Source organism: Sciurus vulgaris (assembly GCF_902686455.1).
Source record: "Sciurus vulgaris genome assembly, chromosome: 9".
In the NCBI taxonomy this organism is placed as follows: Eukaryota; Metazoa; Chordata; class Mammalia; order Rodentia; family Sciuridae; genus Sciurus; species Sciurus vulgaris.
Window position 1 is genome coordinate 13273857 of NC_136469.1, and position 21570 is coordinate 13295426.

Consider the following 21570-nt stretch of genomic DNA (forward strand, 5'->3'; position numbering starts at 1 on the left):
CTCTCCTTCATCTCCCTTTTGCAACTCTTGAGCAACCCTTTATCCCTACTTTTGAAAAAAGCATTGTGATTGCACTATAACATATTTACCTTGCTTTTTCCCTTTGATGCCAATGTCCTTTCTAAATATCTATTTCCATACAAATAAATATGTGTTGGAAATATTGCATATTTGACAGAATCATATTTTTTTTTAGCATATGACATTCTTTGTTTGCATATAACTACTATTCATTTTAGAAATAATTGGGCAGTATTCAGCATCTGCTCAATAATATTGGATTATTTTAACTGTTCTGTTTGTAGACTGCTTGGTGTTGGCAATCCCTAGTCTGGCAGACTGCTCCCTAGAGCTGTCCTTGGCTGTTTAAAATATTTCTAAAATTCCCCCTTTGCTTTTGAATCAACTAGTTGAAAGTTCTCTTTTCTTATCATGAAATGAAACTAAATTTTCTACATGAAGTAAGATAGTTCATATTAATCTGTAACTACATCAGTGTTGTAAGGGAGTATTCTTATTTTAAAGAGAAGGTATTAATTAATTCATGTAGAAACTTCTAATGAGAATATTGCCTGGATAGAGATACATTTTTGTTTGCTCATTTGTTTTCCTTTGAGAGCAGTTGAATTAACATTGCAATCACCAAATCAGGAACGCAACCTTCTCTATCCCCTCCTTTCCCTCATCACTGTGAGTAACTCTTCTCTTGATCATGAAAAAACAGACAGTGTTGGCTGGTGAAGGATTTGAGTCTGAAACTTGAAGTGTGAGCATTCTCTTATTGTTAGTTGTGTTTTCTAGTTAATAATGGAGTGAATGGCCCATTTCTAAGTTTTCTGGCAATACCTTTCAATATCTGTGGGGTGTGTGTGTGTGTGTGTGTGTGTGTGTGTGTGTATGTGATGCAGGGGTGGTTGTGTGATAAAAAGGAACATTAAAGAGCACAAAAGAGGCCCACAAGAAGGAACACCTGAACACGGTCATCTCACAGGAAATCAGGGGTGTCCCATGTCTTTTTACTAAATAGGCAGCAGAACATCAAAGCACCCAATTGTAAAGCAAAAGTATTTGATGATCCAAAAGTTGGTTTGGGATTTTCAACACCATGAAATCAACAATTGATTGCTTTTGACATTGTGTGAAAACCACCCTTATTTATGACAAGACAAAAACTGTGCAATGGTAATACTAAAAAAAACTGAATAAAACTGAATCCAGAGGAGGGCATAAGTGTGTGTGTGTGTGTGTGTGTGTGTGTGTGTGTGTGTGTGTGAGAAAGAGAAAGATGCTGGGGAGGGAAAGAACTTAAGTTCAAGCAAGGAGAAAAATAATGAAAACAGATGGTCATTGGGTAATTTGAATTAAAATCTAACCAAGAATGAAATAAAGTGATGCAGTAAACCTTAGGAAAAAGTAAAATAGAAAAGAGTTATATTAAATTTTCTGTAAAAATATAATATCAAATTGCCTCACTGGGATGCCTTAATGTTGATCTCTTGTTTCTATTGTTTCTGTGACAAAGATGCATGAATTCACACAAACAGGTTTTCAGGGTGGGGAGTTAAATTATCAGTGGTAGAGCACTTGCCTAGCAAGCTTCAGATCCTGAATTGGTTCACCGGGATAGCATACTTTTTTTTTTTTTTTTTTTTTGCAAATATTACTCAGTTTAAAGATGTCATACTGATCCAGAGATAATGTTGTAATTTTAGAAGCTATACTGGGAGAAACCGGCAATACCACGAACAGATCATGAAGAAACTTGTGATACTGGTGTAGCCTTTCTTGAAACTCCAAGACAAAGTTACCAGGCTGTGATTACTGAGGGTATTGTGACTGAGATGGGAAGCAAGTTTCCAGCTATAATTCACTTTGTGAAGTGAAATATGTGCATTAGGTCATTTTTGAAGTTTAGGTTTTATACAGTTTTAGTTTAGGACATAAAATTTTCTTCTGAGAAACAATTTTAAAAGTCTATAGAAGAGTTTATCCCAAAATTAGATATAATAATAATAACAACAACAAAACCCCAAACATGAATTCTGCAAATAACTAAGCATTGTCTGTGTTAGATTTAGTAAGATAACTCATAACATTGAAAAAGGAAAATAAAAAAGTTAGGGTAAGGAGAGGCTTTTTTTTTTTTGAGTCTCTAGTTAGGTAACAGTACATCATGATTAACTTTCAGAATGCACTAGGACAAATGGCAGGGAAGGGCCAGAATCCAGAGACATTTCAGAGGACAGATAGATGGCCCTCCTTCAGCTGGCTGATGACAGGAAGGAAAAATTGTAAGATAAGTTTTTTTTTTGTTTTTGTTTTTTTTTTTTGCTTAAGTGGATCGTGCTATCTTTAAACAAGATAATCTAAAAGAAAGAAAAAAGTTTGTGCATAAACGTAGTCCTGTTTGTAGATGGGCCTTCTAATTTTCTCATTATTGCTTAATTTTACTATGCTTACCATGCAAGTGGGCTCTGAATTTCATGATATTTAAACAATTCCAGAACATTTTGATTTTGATTCTAGGACCAATTGATGGAATCTGTCCTGCATTATGCTTTATATTCTGTATAACATTTGATGGTCATTATTTAAAATTTATCTGAAGCTAACATCTTTCAAATTATGTTTGGAAATGACTCTAGAAATGAATGATATGTATAGTTTGAATATTTTTCAAGTTTCTTTAAAAAAAATCTGGACAATTTGGGCTAAATATGAGAGAAGTACATATGAGCACATAAAAAGGATACAGATTGGGTCGCTCTAGCCAGTGTTTTTCATGACACATGTGACAATACATAATGAAGAGGAAGAAATCTGAAAAAAAATAAAGACATAATAATTGTAAGACATTATTTATCTTTTCTTCTTATCTGAGTTCAAATAATGATTTTAGCTAATATTTTTTAAAGAGTCAAAAAACTTTCATGTTGATGAATCCACATTTTTCAACTACCAACTAACATTTATTAGAAATTAACCTTATTTTCTGTTTTCCTTTACAGTAAGAGAATTTTACTGCAGAACAGGGTCTTTATAATATTATGGTCCTAATTTTATGTATAAAGAAGATGAGACAGTTATGGGTCAACTCATGAAAGAGCCTGACAGTAAACTCACATTTACCCTTTCCCTTCACTAAATTCTCAGGTCAGATTTCCGGCCTCTTTGCCTAGTTTTAATTTAAAATTTTAGAAGTATGTGTATTTAATAACATTCAAATAATTTATGGCATGTAGAATCTTACTTTATGTTTTGAATTTTCAATGCACTTCCTATACCACAGGTTCACCTGGATGGATGATTTTCACACATCATTAAATTTGGCTTAGGAAACCCAAGACGTTTCTCAATGTCCTTTTATGAATTTGCATTAAAATAAAATATTTTAATATATGTATTTTTATTTCTCTCAATAACATGTTATGTTGACGGTGAATAAGTAAAACTAGAATCAAACCAATATGAGCACCTCTTAGAAAAATCTTATGTAACAAAATGTTGCTTCTTCAAGAACAAATTGAGTGGATGATGTTGCCTTTAAACAGATAATAAAAAAAGAATAGGAAAGTTTGTGCCGGAAACTTAGAAAATCATCAAAAATCACAAAACTTTACAGATCATCATCATCCCACCTAATAAATTCATCCAGCTGAAATCAACTTCCATCAATTAATTTGGGCAGATTCATAAGGAAAATTGGAAGAAAGAGAAAGGGTTCATGTAATCACCAACTGTTCTTGCAGTTGGTAACAGAGGTGGAGAACACACATAGCTGACCCTAAATAGGTGAGAATGAATGCAGTTTGCTAGTCACATACTGTCACAGCCTGGGGTAGGGTGGGGGTGGGCACACTCCACAACGCAGAAGGCCACGCTGAGGTTGCACTTAGGGACAGTGAGCAGCCTCCCTAGGCTCAAATGAGCCAATAGTACCCCATAGATGCTGTCTAAGCAATGTGGTTGGCTTACAATTCTGTAGTGCATATCTAGAACTGAAGCCCTATTCTTTGGGAGCAAGAAGGAACTACTGCTGGTCCCCTGATAAAAAAGAGCTGTTTGGCTATGGAAATCCTACCTTTGGGAGCAGAGTGAAGAAGGACACGTTAGGCCACGAGGGCCCACCTACTTGCGCTAGGTATCAAAGCAGCACTTTCTCTATTGGTCTTGATTTTAGTCCTTATATCACAATTGTCTCCTTGAAACCTTAGCATCAATTTATATCTTGATGAGGAAATGAGATTTCTTGGGGAGTGTAAGAGTCTCCCTGGGATGTGAAATAGGAGCATGAGGAGAGGATAAAATGCCATGTGGGAGGTGGTCCTCAAAACCATGGACTTCAGAGGTGTCCCTCTTTACAGACAATAGAGGGCATTGAGGAGCCTGTGTGCCATTGGTGTAGAGAATGTGTGGCCCAGGGAACAAAAATTTAGACTACGGCAGCCTCTGTCTGTAACGGGGTCTACTTGCCACTTTTTACCTTCAGTAGGAATTATTTGAGGCCATCATTACGTCTGTTTTAAAAACTGGCTCCCTAAGTCTAGAGAGACATGGAAGTTGCCTTGAATGCTTTCTCCAAGTGCCCAACACTGTCTATTTTTAGAATTTAAATAAGTACCTTGAGCATTATTAATAATATCTAGAACTGTAAAGGGAGTGAGGACTGTTCTGGTGAGGCCTTCAATTGTGGCCTTTGTACCAGACTCAAGTCCAGCTGCTGGCTGCTGTCGGGCAGCCAATCAAGTCAAGAGGAAAAGTACTGAGGCAAGGAAGATAACTTCATCCCAAAAACCAGATGGTTAAGAAGACGCAGAACTCGTATCCAAGGTCCATCTTGTCCAGATGCTTGTCCAGAGTTGTTTAGGGCAGGTGATTGGTGTTTGCAAACTGGTGAACATCTTTTCACAGCGTGTGGGCTAGATGATGCACATTTAATCCTAATCACCCAGTCAAGACATAATTTTTAGTTTTGCAAATCTTAATAGAAAGTGTAATTATTTTGGTATACTGATCACTTTGTTTACATGCAGTTCCAGACATATTACACAGTGGATAAGATAGAGTGGGAAGCTGCCCAGAGAAGAAAATCAAGGGCCATGGGAAATTAAATATGGAGTCCTGAATGCTTGGTTTTAATCATATAGTTATGCCTGCTACCTTAATCTGTATTCTGAATCTATAAGGTGAGAGAACCCCAGCTACTCAAGTTGATCAACTCTCAGCAACAGAACAGGAGTTTGTAAACAAGGGCAGAAGGGCCCATTTCCTAGGCAAGGCATCCAACTTTATGATGACATCTTGATATGTGGCCAATTGTGCTGAGCCTCATCCTGTCATTCTTAAGAACACCCCAGCTGAGGGATGAAAAATAGCAATGTCCCCCTGAGCTTCATATCCCATGGTGGCAAGGTGGTCTGCACAAGCCCCCATAGCATGCACTCAGTTGTTCTCAAGTGACTCTGGAGGTTGTCGATTGTTCTCAGACCAGATGGGCCTCCTTAGCACCATGTAAGTCTAGTGTGAGACTGAGAAGGGGTGAGGCAATCCTAATATAGGTTAGATGCTACAGGTTTGGTTCCAGTATTTTGAAAGAAGGCCTGGGTAATGACGTGAAGCTCATGGAACGCTGCATCCATGACCCAAGGAATAATATCCAGCTCGGTTTGCTGGATCAGAAGCTCAGAGTCTGTGAGAGCTATTTCAAGTAGAGCCCAGTATGTGGCCAACAATTGCCACTCTCATGGTGTTTGGTAGAAGACCGAGGGACAGCCTTCTGATGAGAAGTCCATGGGCAAGTTACAGCCATCACATGGGTCCAGAAAGTCCAGGAACCGTAAGTGGTTAAATACTGCACCTTTGCTTCAAGCTTTTGTTTCCTCCTCCTCTATTCAAGATTCCTTCTTCTTTTCCCTTTCCTTTTTTGACAATGGAGGAGATGTTTTCTTACTCTGTTTATATTTAGAAAGTTTTTTCTTTTAGAAACCTCAAGTGTTCATCATCAGGGTTAGGGTCCTCCTAATTAAGGCAGTGGCTACATCATAGGGTTAACAGACCCCAGACTTGAGTTGGGTTCGGATTAAGCCCTTTGTTCTACCATGGAGGTGTCTGCCAGGGGTGGTTTTCTTCTCACTGACATCAGGGTATTTATTGCAATGGAGAAATAGTAATGAAGTGGCCCAGGGGAAGGACTCCGGACTCAAAACCCAGAGATCAGTTGTTCAGAATCATCATTTGAAAGAGCTCTAGCCCTGTGGGCTTCCTCTCCCTTTTCTTCTTTTTCTCTTTTGTCTCTGTGCAGAATATTTTGGATTTCTAACCATTTAAAGTAGTCACAGCTTTCTGTTGTTCTCCTGATCACCTTTGGTGAAGATATTCTTGGTGGTTAAGGATGACCATTTCAGGAGCTGAGCGCCACCCATAGATGGTTGTCTCCTCCGGTCAGTTTCTCTCTATTAGGGTCCACATTTGGTAAGGTCATTTCATCTGTGCTGCTGGCAGGTGGCCAAGCTCTGTGATCAGATCAGCCCTTTGGCATGCTGGTAAGCAGCAGTGCTAAGATGAGCCAGGCTTACTGGCAGGGGCTTCTCACTGGGAGAGTCATTGCATCACTTCTCCAATGGTCTGCCAGCAGCTGCTGCCTAATGCTCTTAAACCTTCTATCATTTAGTCATGACTGCTTGGGCCTTGGAATGGCACGATGTACACCTTCACTCCCTTGGGAGCCAGGAGATTGCCTGGAACAGCAGCAAGGGAAATAGTAGCACAGAATCCACAGGGTGACTACCCTGAAGAACGACTCTCGTTAGATGACCTGGGTACCATGGGTGCCTTGCTTAATTCTTCCTAGGATATCTGTGTCCTTCCTTTCTACAAAGCTCACCCTGTGGCATTCCTGGGTTCCTCCTGACAGTGCGCAATCACAAATAACGTCCACATGACTGTGCCAGCAGTTAATGGTCTTCACCAAGCTAGATGCAGTCACGAGAGACCTCTAGTTTGCCTTCATAAGTGGTGCTCAAGCGCCAACCTGCCCTGTATGTGCTTGTCCTATCGTTATTTTTGCCGGCAGGGACTTCAGATCACCTGCAGACATAAACTGAACCCCACAGTAAGTCATGCTAAGACATAGTCAATTACCAAGTCACCTTTTGGGACAAAGTTCATTTTAGGGAGGAAAATATCAGGTCAAAGTTCAAGTTTGCTAGTACTTGGTGGTGAGGTCTCAGGCAGCCTTCCCTGTGTCATGAAACCACTTAGTTATTCAAGAGCAGTTAATTAAAACTAGTCAGGTGTTCTTAGTCATGGTCAGACTGGAAATGGTTATTTTACTTGCTTTTTATTTACCCTGTTGGTGAAGGAAGGAGTCCTGAACTAGAGTATGGAGCTGGGAATGTGCTACACAGGATGCTGAATGGATGAGATTGACAGCAACGTTCATCTCATAGTTTCATAGTCTGGGGAGGAGGACACTGCACCTGCACAGGGGCACAGAAGTTGGAAACAAAAGGAAGAACCTGGGGCCTTGGCAGGAGGGCTTTGCACTTTCCAGAGTCAGGTGCTTCTCTGGTTTCCATGGCGGATGTGAAAGGCTTCTTTGAATAACACCTTGAACTGAAACCCGATCTTCAAGAAAACAAGACCTGCATCTGGTCCTCTGTATGCAGGTTTGTCTGGCTTAGGGAGTTCATCTTCTGGAGTCAAGGAGGAAGAGAACTTGAAGTGGGGCTCTCTGAGGCTAGAGATTGAGGCAGCACATGACATTGGGCCTTAATTTTAGGTGTTATCTCTCTCAACGGTGAGGAGAGTGGACCAAAAATTTCTAGGAGCACTTTAAAAATCCTTTGAGGCTTGACCCAAGCTAAATCTGCCTGATGCTAGGTTTAGAGTGTGTGAAAGGGTTTCCATATTGTCTTCCCATGTAGAACATTTTCATGAATAAATGTTTTGCGAAGCTCTCTCGGCACCTTTGGAAATTCTTGGGAAGATCTCTTGGTTATTGAATTCTGAAAATTCATAATATCACATAATTTTATATGGATCTATTTTCATCTGTGCTGCATGTATTTAGTCAACTTTCAATCTTCAAACCTGAGACTGTTTTTGAAAATTTTCTTGAATAAATGCTTTCACCACTTTTCCCTTCTCCTTTTCTCCTCCTTCTCTTCCTCCTGTTCCTTCTACTCTTCCTCCTGCTTTTTCTCCTCCTCCTCCTCTTATTGTTTGGATACTGAATCTCTTCTACTGTCCAGCTGATTGCCTTTACACTTTTTTCTTATTTTCAATATTTCTGAATCTAATTATTGGGAGATTTTGTTATTTTTACCATATCTATCTTAAAACCTATTAGTGACTTTTTATCTTCCACAGTGTTTATTTTCCAAACTTTTATTGAGCCTTTTATTATAATTGTTTTAATTCTGAGACACTTTTTTCCTGAATATTCCTTATGATAAGCATTTTGAATAGTTTTTGTATATGCAATCCTTTTTTCTTATTCATCTTAACATATGGATGATAGTTTATTTTATATTTTATTTTTCCTGAATGAGGTCTCTTTCTTGGAATTATAGTAGAGACTTCTGAAATGTTGGTCTGGGATTGTAGTTAGGTGGTGGATGATTTGTCTTGTGTGCACAAGGCCCTGGACTTGATTCCTGATATTACAAACTTAAAAAAAAAAAAAAAATAGAAATGTAATACTTGTTGGAGTTTTCATAATTAAGAATATAGGAACCCTAAAATGCTGAAAGTAAACTCCATTGCTGAGCAGGGCTTGTTGGGTATTTATGGGATAATATTGTTGAACCATTTAATTGGAGAGCTCCCAATGTTACTATGTTTAGTCATGATTTTCTTCATGAGCTAGTTAGGTGTGCAAGAGAAATATTTTCAGATCTGCCTGCAAGTATGAGCATGGGTACTTATATTCTGAGAAATAATTGAGGAAAGAAATCTGGTGGACTCAAGATCCAAACTTTTCTTGCAGTGATGATCACTCATTAGACTGTGCCTGCTGTCTTCCGATCCCGACTTTCCTTTCTCTAGCCCCCTAGAGAATGCATCCCATCTTCCAACCCTGGGAATCATTGATCATCTGTGTGAGCACCAGAGATGAGGATATCTGGGAGGTCTCACAGCTTCTTAAAGTTTCCCCCCAACCCGTGGTATTGGGGATTGAACTCAGGAGTGCTTAACCACTGAGCCACATCCCCAGCCCCTATTTTTTTACTTTGAGGCAGGCTCTTGCTAAGCTGCTTAGGGACTCACTATGCTGCTGGGGCTGGTTTTAAACTAGAGAGCCTCCTGCCACAGCCTTTCAAGTTTAACATTTTTGACCATATTTTAAATTTTTCTATTCACTCCTATTTCAGAGCTAATTTGCCCTATTGGTTCCTGAGTCTTTGATTTTTTTTGGATTAAGTCATATTTCTTCTTTATTCTCTTTCTTCATACTCTAAAGATTAAATATTTTTAATACTAAAAGTCCTTCACAACTTCTTTTTCCAATCCAGAATTCCCCAAATATCCTCATCATTGTTTCCTCACTTATTTGTCTTACACTACACCTTCCTGGTTGTGCTTTTCAAATTTTCTTTTCATTTTAGCAAATTATGGGTGTGGGGGGAAGAAAGGTTAGTGAGTGGATTTATCTCTCCTATCTCTTTAACTAGAAATTTGAAAATGAACTTGGGACATAATGAGACAAATCTCAGAGAATGTCATAAGGATCTGACTTGACATTACTGAGAGTCTGAATGTAGGATTCTTGTTAATATGTTATTTTAGTGCTATTAGGATTGTGTCGAAAACCACTGGAGTTTTGAAATTTGGTCATATTTGGGAGTTAATAGTTAAAATGTAAAGTTAAATAATTAATTCCTTTCATTACATGTCAACAAGTAAAATCACAGAATACATTATTCAGGTTTCCCAAAATAGTCCCATTATAGCAATTTATTTTTCACTTTGGTTTTGCAACAGCTCCATCGAATCTTAAATTTTAAAGGAGTTTAGATCAATAATATAAAAGTCAAATTACGGCATGCAATGTTATGTTTGTTATAGATTAGAACAATGTTTATTTAATTCTTTAAGATTAAAATTATATATGAAAATACAATTTAAAACCCAGTATGGTTTTCGTCTTACTACCTTGGTTTATTCACCATATTACTCTCCTTTGACTAGTGCCTGAAATTAATGTCCAAATAGTATCAGGAAACTAGCAAGATTCAGTACTCGAGGTCAATTTAATTACACTGTGCATGACAGAAACTAGGCCATTTGGGTATTGCCTTTGCCACCAGCAATTGACACCTGAGTGTTAATGAGCTGGTAATTAAGAATTGGCACATACAGACACATTTTACTGTTTAGGACTAGGATAACCATATGCTACATAACTTCTGTGCTAAGTACTTTGTTAGCTCCAGAATTTACACAATTATGTTTGGGAGTTTTTTTTTTTTTGTTTTTTGTTTTTTTTTTATGCCAATTTCCATTAAAAAAAAAAAAGATAAAAACTGTTATTTAAAGATTTCAGTAATTTTTTCACCATGTGAAAGTTATGAAAATTTCTAAAACTACCACGATTTTACTTGGAGAACAACATATTTAGAAGAAAAAAAAAAAGTGAAGAATTTGTGTAGTAGCCTTACTTTGAGTGGAGAACTGCCTATAAGGACTTGCATCTTGAAAAGTCTTTTGTAATATAAAGAAGGGCCCAAAGCAGCCTAATGTGAATGCATGTGGGCAGACTCTGCGAAGACCCTCATGATGTCCACCTCCGTGTTCAAGCCCATGGTGTGCATTCCCCTCTCTTCCATGTAGGAGCAACACAGTAAACCACCTCCAAAAGATCAATGTGGTTGAAGTAAGGGGACATCACAGCTGACATTTATAAAAAAAAAAAAAAAAAAAAAAAAGTGTCTGGTTTCCATTTTGAGGAACTTCTTATACACTCCCTTGTTCTTTTTTTGATTGCTTGCAGAAGTATGGAGGCAGCTGTGTGGAGGGACCCATGTGGCAAGGGATGGAGGCCAAGCAACCACCAAGAGTGAGCTTGGAAGTAGACTCCCAAGCTGAGCATTCAGAGGAGACACTGCCAACAGCTGAACAGCAAGCAAGCTCCAGAGAGAGACCTGGGCCACAGGCATCCAGTGAAGCTCACTGACATTTTTGAACCACACAAACTGTGAGATAAGTGTTTAAGGATGAAACTGCTGTGTTTTGGGGAACATTGTTATGCAGCAATAGATAACTTATACAATATGTAAGAATTCTGTTGTCTGTCACAGTAATATAAAGACTTGATTTTTTGGTGTGATGTGTCCATTTTCCCAAACATTATGTATAATGTGTGTTCATGGTTTCTTTGTTTGCCTCTTCAATTTTCAGATCTTCTTTTTTCCTCTCTACCTCACACACACACACACACACACACACACACACACACACTTCTCACCATTTTCTGGATTAATCTATTAGCTTAAAAAAATAAAACTGTTCTCATCAGATGAAAAATGTATTAACTTTAGTGAATTTTAGTTGTGGGAATTACTTCTAATTTTCTTCTTTGAAAGAGTTTGCTTTTCCATCCAACCCTCGGTAGGACATATAGCCTTTTATATGCAGATTGGCATAATTACACTTTGAAATAGCTTTGAATTCCCCGTAGCTTAGACTGAGAACATGAAAGGCCAAATGCTATATCGAACTGAAGGATATAAAAGTGCACATACATCAATCCAAAACGAGATATAGAAATGAACAGCTCTTTACACAGTGATGTCAGTTTTTGACAGATTATTGAAGGATCTTTATAATTGCGGAGGCTGCCGTGGGTAGCACGAAAACTCTGCCTGGGAATGGCCTTATCAGGTGGTAATTTTTTATTCTTTCAGTACCAAAGGGTGAGTCCATGTTAAGTGAAACAAGAGAAATCCTCTCTGACAAAAGCTTTCTTTCTCTTCTCTTCCCCAGAGATGACACCTGGCCCCAAATGGTAAAACACAGTGTGGTCTAATGATGAAATCATCTGCCTGATCTGTCACACTAGAAATGGCAGACTAGATGAGGAGGATGCATTTCAGGAAGTCAATAGAAAACCCACATGGCAATCCTCGCCTCCCCAGAGATCCCAGTTGACAGGGCTCCTTGCTCACAGGAGGGAAAATCCTCGTGCCAGCGACAGACACATCAGGGGTTTTTAAAGCACCCACATTCCTTATAAGATAAAACAATAAAAAGAACACATGGGTTTTCATATGTTCACAATTGGAAATCAATACTATGCTTATTTAAAAACAGACTCTAAAAAACTTTATTTTGAAAGAGTGTATACAATTAACTTTTATTATCCTGCAATTATCCTGACTGCTTTGGGTTCAGTAAAAGCACATCTTAAAATTGTTCTTTTGCGGTAGCAATGCATAAACAATCTATTTTTCTACTTAAAGGGCATATCCTCTCCTGAAATTATATTCAAAACAAGTGAGTAGAATAGGCACCTCGGCTGGGTTTGTGAGTAAAGAGAAATGTTTTAAAACTTAAGATAAATGCCCTAAATTCTGTTGTTTCTAGAATGCACAGGTATTAAGAAGAAACAGTTGAAGTCAAAGGAAGAGGGTAAATATTTTGAACAAAATACATTTTGAAACAAATGCAACTCAAGCAGAACTGGGTATTTAATGAGTATAACACTTTTGTATTCCACCTAGGCTAGGAAGTTTCACCACGCTTGGCTCTTTGTAAAGCTTGACCCTTCTTAATCTGCAAAGTATCTATGGAAGAAATGATGATCATTCAAGTAGCAGTTGAGGAAATCACAATTATTTTTTGGCTCTGAAATTATGCTCTTTAAAAAAAAACCAATCTACTAAAACACATTTTTCTGAAATAACTGGCATCTATTTTTTAATAAATTTGAAGATTTCAGCTTAATGAATGATGTAGATCAGAACTATTCCCCATTAGCCAACAGTATAAGAAATACATAGACAATGCATAATACATGACATGATAACTGATAGCTCTAAGATTACTGCAAACTGGATTATCTTTTAACTCTACTATGTAAAACCAGAGGAACATGGTAAAGTTTTATAGTAAACTCAGACATTCAAATTAGTTTTAATATGTACATTTTTGTCATGAACTGAATTTTAATTGTTAGTCAAAACAATCTCCATTTTACAGTGAGAGCCTTCTAGAACATACCCCTTCCCATGTTTTCTTGTGCCATTTCTTGCTCAATGGAAATTCTGGGTAGAAATAAAAAAGTGAAACAAACTTGCCCCCACAAAAAAGAACCCAATGACCCAGCTGTACATTTAAAAACATACTAAAAGTGTTTCCTTTATTTTTAGTGGAAGAACAGTCATTAGTAGTTTGGCAGGTGGTACAAATTATCTTGTTAAAGATAATAAAAGAACATGTCTACCATGAGTTTTTGTGTAACTCCAAACTCTGGCAAGAAGCATATAAGGCTTTGTAAAATCAAAACTAGGTAATTTTAAGGTTATAGCGAAAGTTAGTATTCATTGGGTACCCCATTTTTGACAAGTACCGTGCTAATGTTTTCAACACTTACCTGAAAAACATGCTATTTTCAAACCATCTGCAGACCATGAAACCATGAGAACAAAAGTTCTCATTTCCTGATCACAAAGCTTGCGAGTGTTAGTGCTCGAAAGTAAACTCTGACCTAGGTATCTGCTCTTAGTTCCCTTAAATAGTAGGAAGAAAAAGATGACATAAAATGAAGACCTATATCAAATAATGCTGTGTTGGAAAGGTTCCAAATAGATATACTATATGCTGAATTTTAAAGAGAAACTATTTTAGATACATAAATCCCTCCTACACTTGAACCACACGGAAATGTGATTTAAACAGAGCATATGGTGCAAGCATTAGAAATTATATGAAGAGTCTAATGCTTAAGTTGTAGGTCATAGGCTTTTTTCTATATCTCAAGACCAAGACAGTATGCCTGAAAGTATGTTGAGTGTGTAAAATGAGGTAGGAATCAATGGTAACAATGCTGGAAAGGAATACATTGGTGAAGAATTTAGTAGGGAGTAAAGTATATTGGAGCAAAACAAAATGTAGACATCTCATTTAACATTCCCCAACATACACTCCCTGAACCCAACTTCCACTGGACTGAGGGTGGAAGATCAGGAAGGGAGAGAAGTACAGACATTGTCATTTTCAAATGAACACTGCACACCATATTAGTTTCTGAAAGATTTACAGTTTTTAGCATGTTGGGAGTATGTCAGGAGTCCTTGCTTAACAGTTTTTTTTGACCTAGTATTCCAAACCACTGACCATGGAATATTTTTCTCTAAAGTTAACATCCCTAAATGGGAGTTATAAAGCACATATTTTGGGAAATGTTGATTAACAGTTACTTATATTTTGTAGGAAAGGAAAACTGGGATGTGAGAAGTGTGGCTCCAAGTTCTTCCACTAAATAGCAGAATTTGAACTAAAGTACAATAAGGCAGTAAATATTTAGCACACGCCAACCCCAGGATGTGGAATTAAACAGCCTGAGTCAAAGTCCTAATTCTAATATTCTAAATCTGGGTGACTTTTGAAAAACTTCTTGCCAAATTGTGCCTTAATTTTATTTTATTTAGTTTTTGTTATTTGTGACTCATACTTAAACTTTCCTCATAAAATTACTGACAACTTGCAGGGATGATACATATAAAATTTACATTAAACTATTAATATTAAACAAGATATGTAGTAATGATAGTACACAATTACTTGGGTTGTATTATGTTCCATATGGTTAAATAGATTATAGAAGATTAAGAAGAAACATCACAAGGTGTTACTGGGTCTATGTGTTTTATTTCCTGAAATTTGAAAAGAGAACTTTAGGATCGCTGTTGTAAATTGCTAGCAAGTATGAGACAATCTTGCTGAGACTTCACTGTAAGAAAAACAAACCTCTGGAGCTACATACAGTAGCACACGACTGTAATCTCAGTGACTTGGGAGGCTGAGGCAGGTGGATCATAAACTTGAGGCCAGGCTGGGAAATTTAGCAAGACCCTGTCTCAAACTAAAAATAAATAAATAAATAAATAAATAAATAAATAAATAAATAAATAAATAAATAAATAAAGAATTTAAAAGGCTGGGTGTGTGACTCGGTGTTAAAATTCCCCTGGATTTAATTTTTGGTAGAAAAAAAAAAGAAAAGAAAAAGAAAAAAAATTTTGAAAACTCTCATATACATGATCACATTTACTGCCTGCCATGTAATAATTAGCATGGTGACATGACTTTGGAATCTATGTCTGGAGGCTCAAATTCTGGCTAAACCTCTCATAGGGTCATTGATGTGCAGGTAACTACCACACTCATAAGATCACCAGAGGACCACATAAGTCCTTCAGTAAATTATATCTTTACTTAATAATGTGCCAAAAGCACGTGTCTTGGTCCTCATTACGACACCCTGCAATGATTTATCTTCAAGATGTCAGAGTTGATCATACCATTTATATGGTGACACCAGTGATTTTTGCAAACTGCTTTTTGGAGAATGCTGTTGAAGAAGAGGACATGGACTCCATACGCACACAAACATGCTACATATGGTTTACCAGTTCAATCCTATTCCACTAGAGAAAAGAGTTCTCTAAAAAGTTGGTTTTTTCAACATGGACTTCTATTTTTTTTTTTTTTTTTTTCAGGCAAATATTGCCTGTCTTCCCCTGTGCCCCACATCATATGAGATAAACAATGCGATATGTTATGTGCATTTTTCTATGAATGAGTGCCACATTTGAAGTTTTTTCAATTATATATCAAATACTCATATAAGAGCAGCTTTAGATAGATGTTCTCACTATTTTAAACAGTACTGACTTTTCTGAAACTATTTTCTGTTATCAACATAAACGATTTCAACTGTTTGTAGACAAGTGATCTTTATGTGGTAGCCAGGGAACTTGAGAACTCTTTTGTAACATTAGATCCATGGAAACATAAATACTATGCTCTAAAAATTCATCTTATTAATTAACTTTCAGTAAAGAAATTATTTTTTAATTGGGGACTGTCAAAAATAATGTTTTCCAACATTATTTTGAATAGCTGAGATGGAAATAAAATTAAACAAATGCCTTCTCTTTCTGTCTGCATAGGAAAACACTTTTTATTGATCTTACTATTCCAGAAAACTATTTTAGAGTAATTTGTTTTCCATGAAGTGCAATTACTATAAGCATAGAATTCATCTTTACTTAATAATTCAATATGTTTAGACTTTCCCAATTTATAAGATCAGAAAATAAAATATATATTTTTTAAAACTACACTTTTAGAAAGTTGTGTTCAAGAGACAGACATCCTCATAGTATATATACTTACGTGTGGAGTGTGTGTGGATACACACACATGTATTATAGTCTCACATATGTCATATCCATATGTATGTATTTTTTTATTTAATAGACACTTAACCTAATCATCTGAAAGTACAGGATAGCTGTCATCTCTCAAAGATGAGTGAATAAAAATAATCTGTTTAAAAACATATTATTAATAATCAATTTTCATGTAATCAAGGCTGATAAGAACTCTCAAAGACACTGATAAATTGTATTACTTATTCTTAATTAAAAGGGGATTGAAAGAACATCTTTTTGGATAGAAGGGAATAAGAGTTGGAGGAAATGATGATTTTTTTTTTCTTCTTTCCTTACGGAAAGTCTGTCTAACATGATTTACCTTACTAATATTTGTTGTGCACAATTATCAGTAATAACAGATCATGTCACAATGTTTTCATATTTGGATATTTCTATTATGTGTATCTCCCCAATCCAAGAAACAGGAGATATAAAGCTAACAGAAAAAAAATTGATTACAATAAGTCATGGGAGAAATCTTTGTAATGTGATTTGATAATCTAACCAACAATTTCTCCATCAATTAGTGAAACTTCATCAGATCCATTGTTGCAGAAAGTGAGCCTTGCTCTGACCTCAATTTGTGGGTCTCTCCTTCCCTTCATGGTGTGAGCTCATTATAATTTTCCTCAAGCCTGAAATGCGGGTCTGCTTCATCCACAACTTACAGTGTATGATCTTGCTTCCTAGTGCAGAGGAATAATTGTGACGTTGGAAAGGATCCTATGTCATCCTCTAAGAGACTCAGAAACTCTCAGTCACCTGCACCCATCTCTACATCTCAAGAGGAAACGTTTTCCTCACCATTTATAATAGGACTCTGTGAGCAGGATAACATTGACTCGGTTGACCAAAAAGTCTGTGTGTGTGTGTTCAGGATCCAGAGAAGATTGATTCTTCAATTCCAAGGCTAGTCATTAGTGCTTTTAATCCTGTTTTAGTAGCTTTTTCATCACTGTGACCAAAAGACCTAACAAGAACAATTTTTGAGGAGGAGAAGTTTATTTGGGGCTCACAGTTTCAGAGATCTCAGTCAATGGATTTCCGATTCTATAGCTCTGGACCCAAGGTGAGACAGAACATCAGGGTAGAAAGTGTGGAGGAGGAAAGAAGCTCAGGACATGACTCCAGGAAGCAGAGAGAGCTCTGCTGACCAAACACAAACTATAATCCCCAAAGACACACCTCCAGTGACTCCCCGCCTTCGGTTACCTCCCAGTTAATACCCTGTGGGGTATGAATGCACTGATTAGGTTAAGATTAGGTTAAGGTTCTTAAAACCCAATGATTTCACCTCTGAATTTCCTTACATTGTCTCACACATGAATTTAAAGAGGGATACCTCATACTAAACCATAACAAATCCCATTTCTTCCTGCCTGCCTCTCTGGACCCTGTGCTGGAGCAATCCAAATAACTTCTCCTTTTTTTTCCCACCTTTGGTATATCAATGTGTTCAGTGTATCCTAAATTAAAAATTTATTCTTCCACAACATCTAGATTCATTGTTGGGTAAAATCCCTCATTTTGTCTCAGTTTGCCGCTGCTCAGATACTCAGACGCAATATGCCTGTTTTTCAAGCCTGTCCCTCAAACTCAGCACATCTGGGAAGTAAGGCCTGTGTTTGATGCTGTAGAAATTGTCTTCCCTTCTGAAACCTATGTGTTAGGCAAGGGTTGTGGAGCAGAAGATATTTAGATATTCAGCTCAAAATTTCAACTACTGGCATTCCGTTTTTATCTTCTTTATGTATAGAATGAAATAATATTTTTTAAAAAGCTTCCATTGCTAAAAATACTTGAACACCACAACTAAGTAGATTAAATACAAACTATTCCAGTGCATACTATGACCTATGAATTCAACCTTCTCTTTTCCTAAATTAACCTCACGTGTTTCAGTTTGGAAATCCTGAACTGGATGTCCCCCGAGTTGAGTGACCCTTTCTTTCTCAGTTTGTTTACCCTTGCACCTGGTACGTATGTCCTGTGGTGTGGAGTGTCCCCAGCTGCTTTCCACCTGGGGATCCCTACTCACTCTTCCCTCCTCAACAGCTCACATGCTGATTTTTCAATGATGCCTTTGACTTTAGATAGACGTCTATATGTCTTTTACTTGATTTTCTTTCACTTCTTCCAGAAAGCTATTATGATTTGAAAATGAATCAAAGAATGGCTTTTGTCTTCAGGGTTTTTGTTATGTGGAGGCGTCCAAGAACAATACCAAAAGTGCTGAAGAAGGAGGAGGACAATGTCCAAGTGCTGTCAGAGATGTGCTCATGTGGTTTAGAGTATGGCGTGAAAACCAGGTACAGTACGGGGAAGGGATTGTTTCTGGAGATGATATTTAAGAAGGGTTTATAGAAGGCAAATGAATCTTAGTTTTGAGTGAGTATGTGGTCTTTATTATAATCAGCAATAAATAGTATGCTCTTACCATAAATGTTGGGGTGGACTCTACACTTCTCCTTTGTCTTGGATACTCACATATGAAAGCAATAGGTTGACGAAATGAATAATTAAATGCAACAATCAGATGAATTTTGAATGGCTGTGAGAATAATTTTTTTGTTGCTGAATATACTATCTACTGTCTTATTTATATGTTGTCATTTAAATGAAGACTAGATTATTTTAGAACTTTGAAACATAATGCATTTTGAGGTTCCTTTCTCATATTTGTCTATATGACTAGGAAAGGATTTTTCATTCCCAATATTTAGTTTGGCAGCAATGTTCTCAGTATAAGAAACTATAAAGAATATATATATATATATATATCACATTTATTTTTTTATATATATGTGTATATATATATATATATATACACATTTATTTTTATCTCAGAAGTTTAGTGACATACCAGTGCTTAGTAGATTTTAGATTAATATAAGTTGAAAAGATTAGTGAATGAAGATATACAGTTCAGGTTGATGTTTTGCATTAAATCAAGAAGTAATAAATTTTTTTTTCCTGACATGCTGTAAAAGGAGAGACAAATTGACCTTGGAGCAGAAGGGCCATCTGAATAGCTTTCAAACCTTTTATAATTGTATTTTGATAGTGTGGCCTAATTGTCTTTAATGAAATGATGTGAGTTCTATGAATAACTAACTTAGGTTGTAGAGAGAAGTGTATAGACATACAACTGGTTTTAAAAATGTTCACAATATTTTATGTTTATGTTTTACTTTAATGTTTAAAAGAAGCAAGATATAGGTTTGGGATGTAGCTCAGTGGTAGAGCACTTGCCTAGCATGCACAAAGCCCTGGGTTCAATTACTAAAACTGAAAGAAAAAAAAAGGTAAAATATAAATCTAGAAGTATCATTTTCTTTTTCTACTTACTATAGTAAATTTTTTTTAGATACGATTATTTAACTTAGTCACAGAGCAGGACACTACCACAGGGCTTTTACTTTTTCTTTAATTCAGAGGAGACACTTGAGCAGGCAAGATAATTTTAGTGGTAAACAGAAGGACCAGAAATTCCCATTTGCACCGCTAATGAAAATGAGAGTTGGGTAGGCAGATTGTGGCACATCTCTGAATGCCTTTGGAAGACAGCACCTTGTGGCTTGGGGAGCAGCTCAGCAGGCCATTCCTGCTTTCAGCCCCCAACCCTGCAAATAGGAACAAAATCACACTGAGGGTTCTTCCTCTTACTCAGGAAGATTTGTTTTGTACAAATCTGTGTTCAGTGTGCTTGGCTTGCCAGTTTCTGTCTTTGCAACTGTGAGTAATCCCTCTAAGCCTCAGAACTCCTGGGTGAATTTGGATTTGTATACCTTTCCACAAACACTCATAAACGAAAAAGTTAAAAAAGTGACAATAATTGGCAGACATTCACAAATGCTCATTTTTTGAGGATAGCAACATTTTTTTTTTTTTTTTTTCCGTGAGCCACCACAGCTGGCCCTGAGTTAGGATCAGGACACACAGTGACAATAAGATAGATATGGAGTTCAAAACCTCATATTCTATTCCCACCATGCACAAGTGTTTCTTAATTGTGCAGAACGCTGAGGGTGAACGAACTAGGATGGAATTATACTCCTTCATTGAGTTATATTGCTTCATTTAATCATCACATGTGTATCTTATGTTTTATGCTCTGTTTTAAGACCAGCTATGATAAATGTGCTTTTGATATTCTCTGAATTGTAAGTGAGGAAGAATGGCATCAGAGGCTTCAAACATGAAAGTAAGAATGAAGGCCAACACTCCCAAATTAAATTGCACTTGAAATAAGGAAAAATCGTTAAAAGTTGCCAGTAATATCTCAAAATTGCCAGAAATTCACTTTGTTTTTAGTCTTGCTTAAAAGTATGTTTCAGCTGTGGTAGCTGAGGCATAGCTCACTCATCATGCACGTTTGAGGACCTCTCAATAAACACAATGCTCACTCTCCTTCTTTGAACATGGACTGTGTCACAGTTACTTTAGGAAGCAGATTATGTTACCTTTAGTTATGACAACAAACACTCTTGATCAGAGGACTATTAGAACACAAATAACCCCTCAAGTTATTTTATTTGCAAAGGAACTCATTACAGATTATTAAATGGCTCACATACTCTAGGTAGGGTTAAAGAGAGGGTTTTGTTGAGCAGCCCATTACAAGTCATGCTTCACGATTAACTTTCTGAGAGAACCACTGTCTTGTCCAGCGTCAGCAGGTGCCACATCACTCCGTCACAGCTGCAGTCGGAAAACCACCAAGATCAGAAAACCATCACCACTTTGTCACTGGAAAAAAATTACTACGAAGGATAAAAAAATGCTCTCCAAACTACTGACTTTCGTGCCATGTGTCCCTTTGTGTTACCTACTTTGTACCTTTGTGTTATATACTTCTGAGCATATGGCACTTAAAGAAGACTCCCCACTCTATACCTTCTAGTGTGCTTGTTGTTTATTATTTCCTAAAATTCTGGAATAGATGTTCCTGAGCATATTCTCAGGTTTAGGTTTGCTGTAAAGGGCAAAATATTTTTCAAGGTTGAGAATAAGTCTAAAGTGGAAGAAAACATAAGTAACCTAATAAAAATTTTACTGAATTGCATATGCAACAAATTCTGATTTTCTTTTCCCATTAAAGTAAGTTAAGCAAGTTATTAATTGATCT

General features: G+C 36.8%; 1 pseudogene across 1 annotated transcript in view; it reads left to right on the plus strand.

Annotated features, from left to right (window-relative positions):
• LOC306669916 (protocadherin-10-like) overlaps nucleotides 1–15065 on the plus strand; it is a 59885-nt pseudogene extending 44820 nt beyond the window's left edge. The window contains exon 5 of the transcript XR_013766747.1: nucleotides 10994–15065. The product of XR_013766747.1 is annotated as a protocadherin-10-like (transcript). The remainder of the gene's footprint in view (nucleotides 1–10993) is intronic.
• Nucleotides 15066–21570: the final 6505 nt, after the last annotated feature.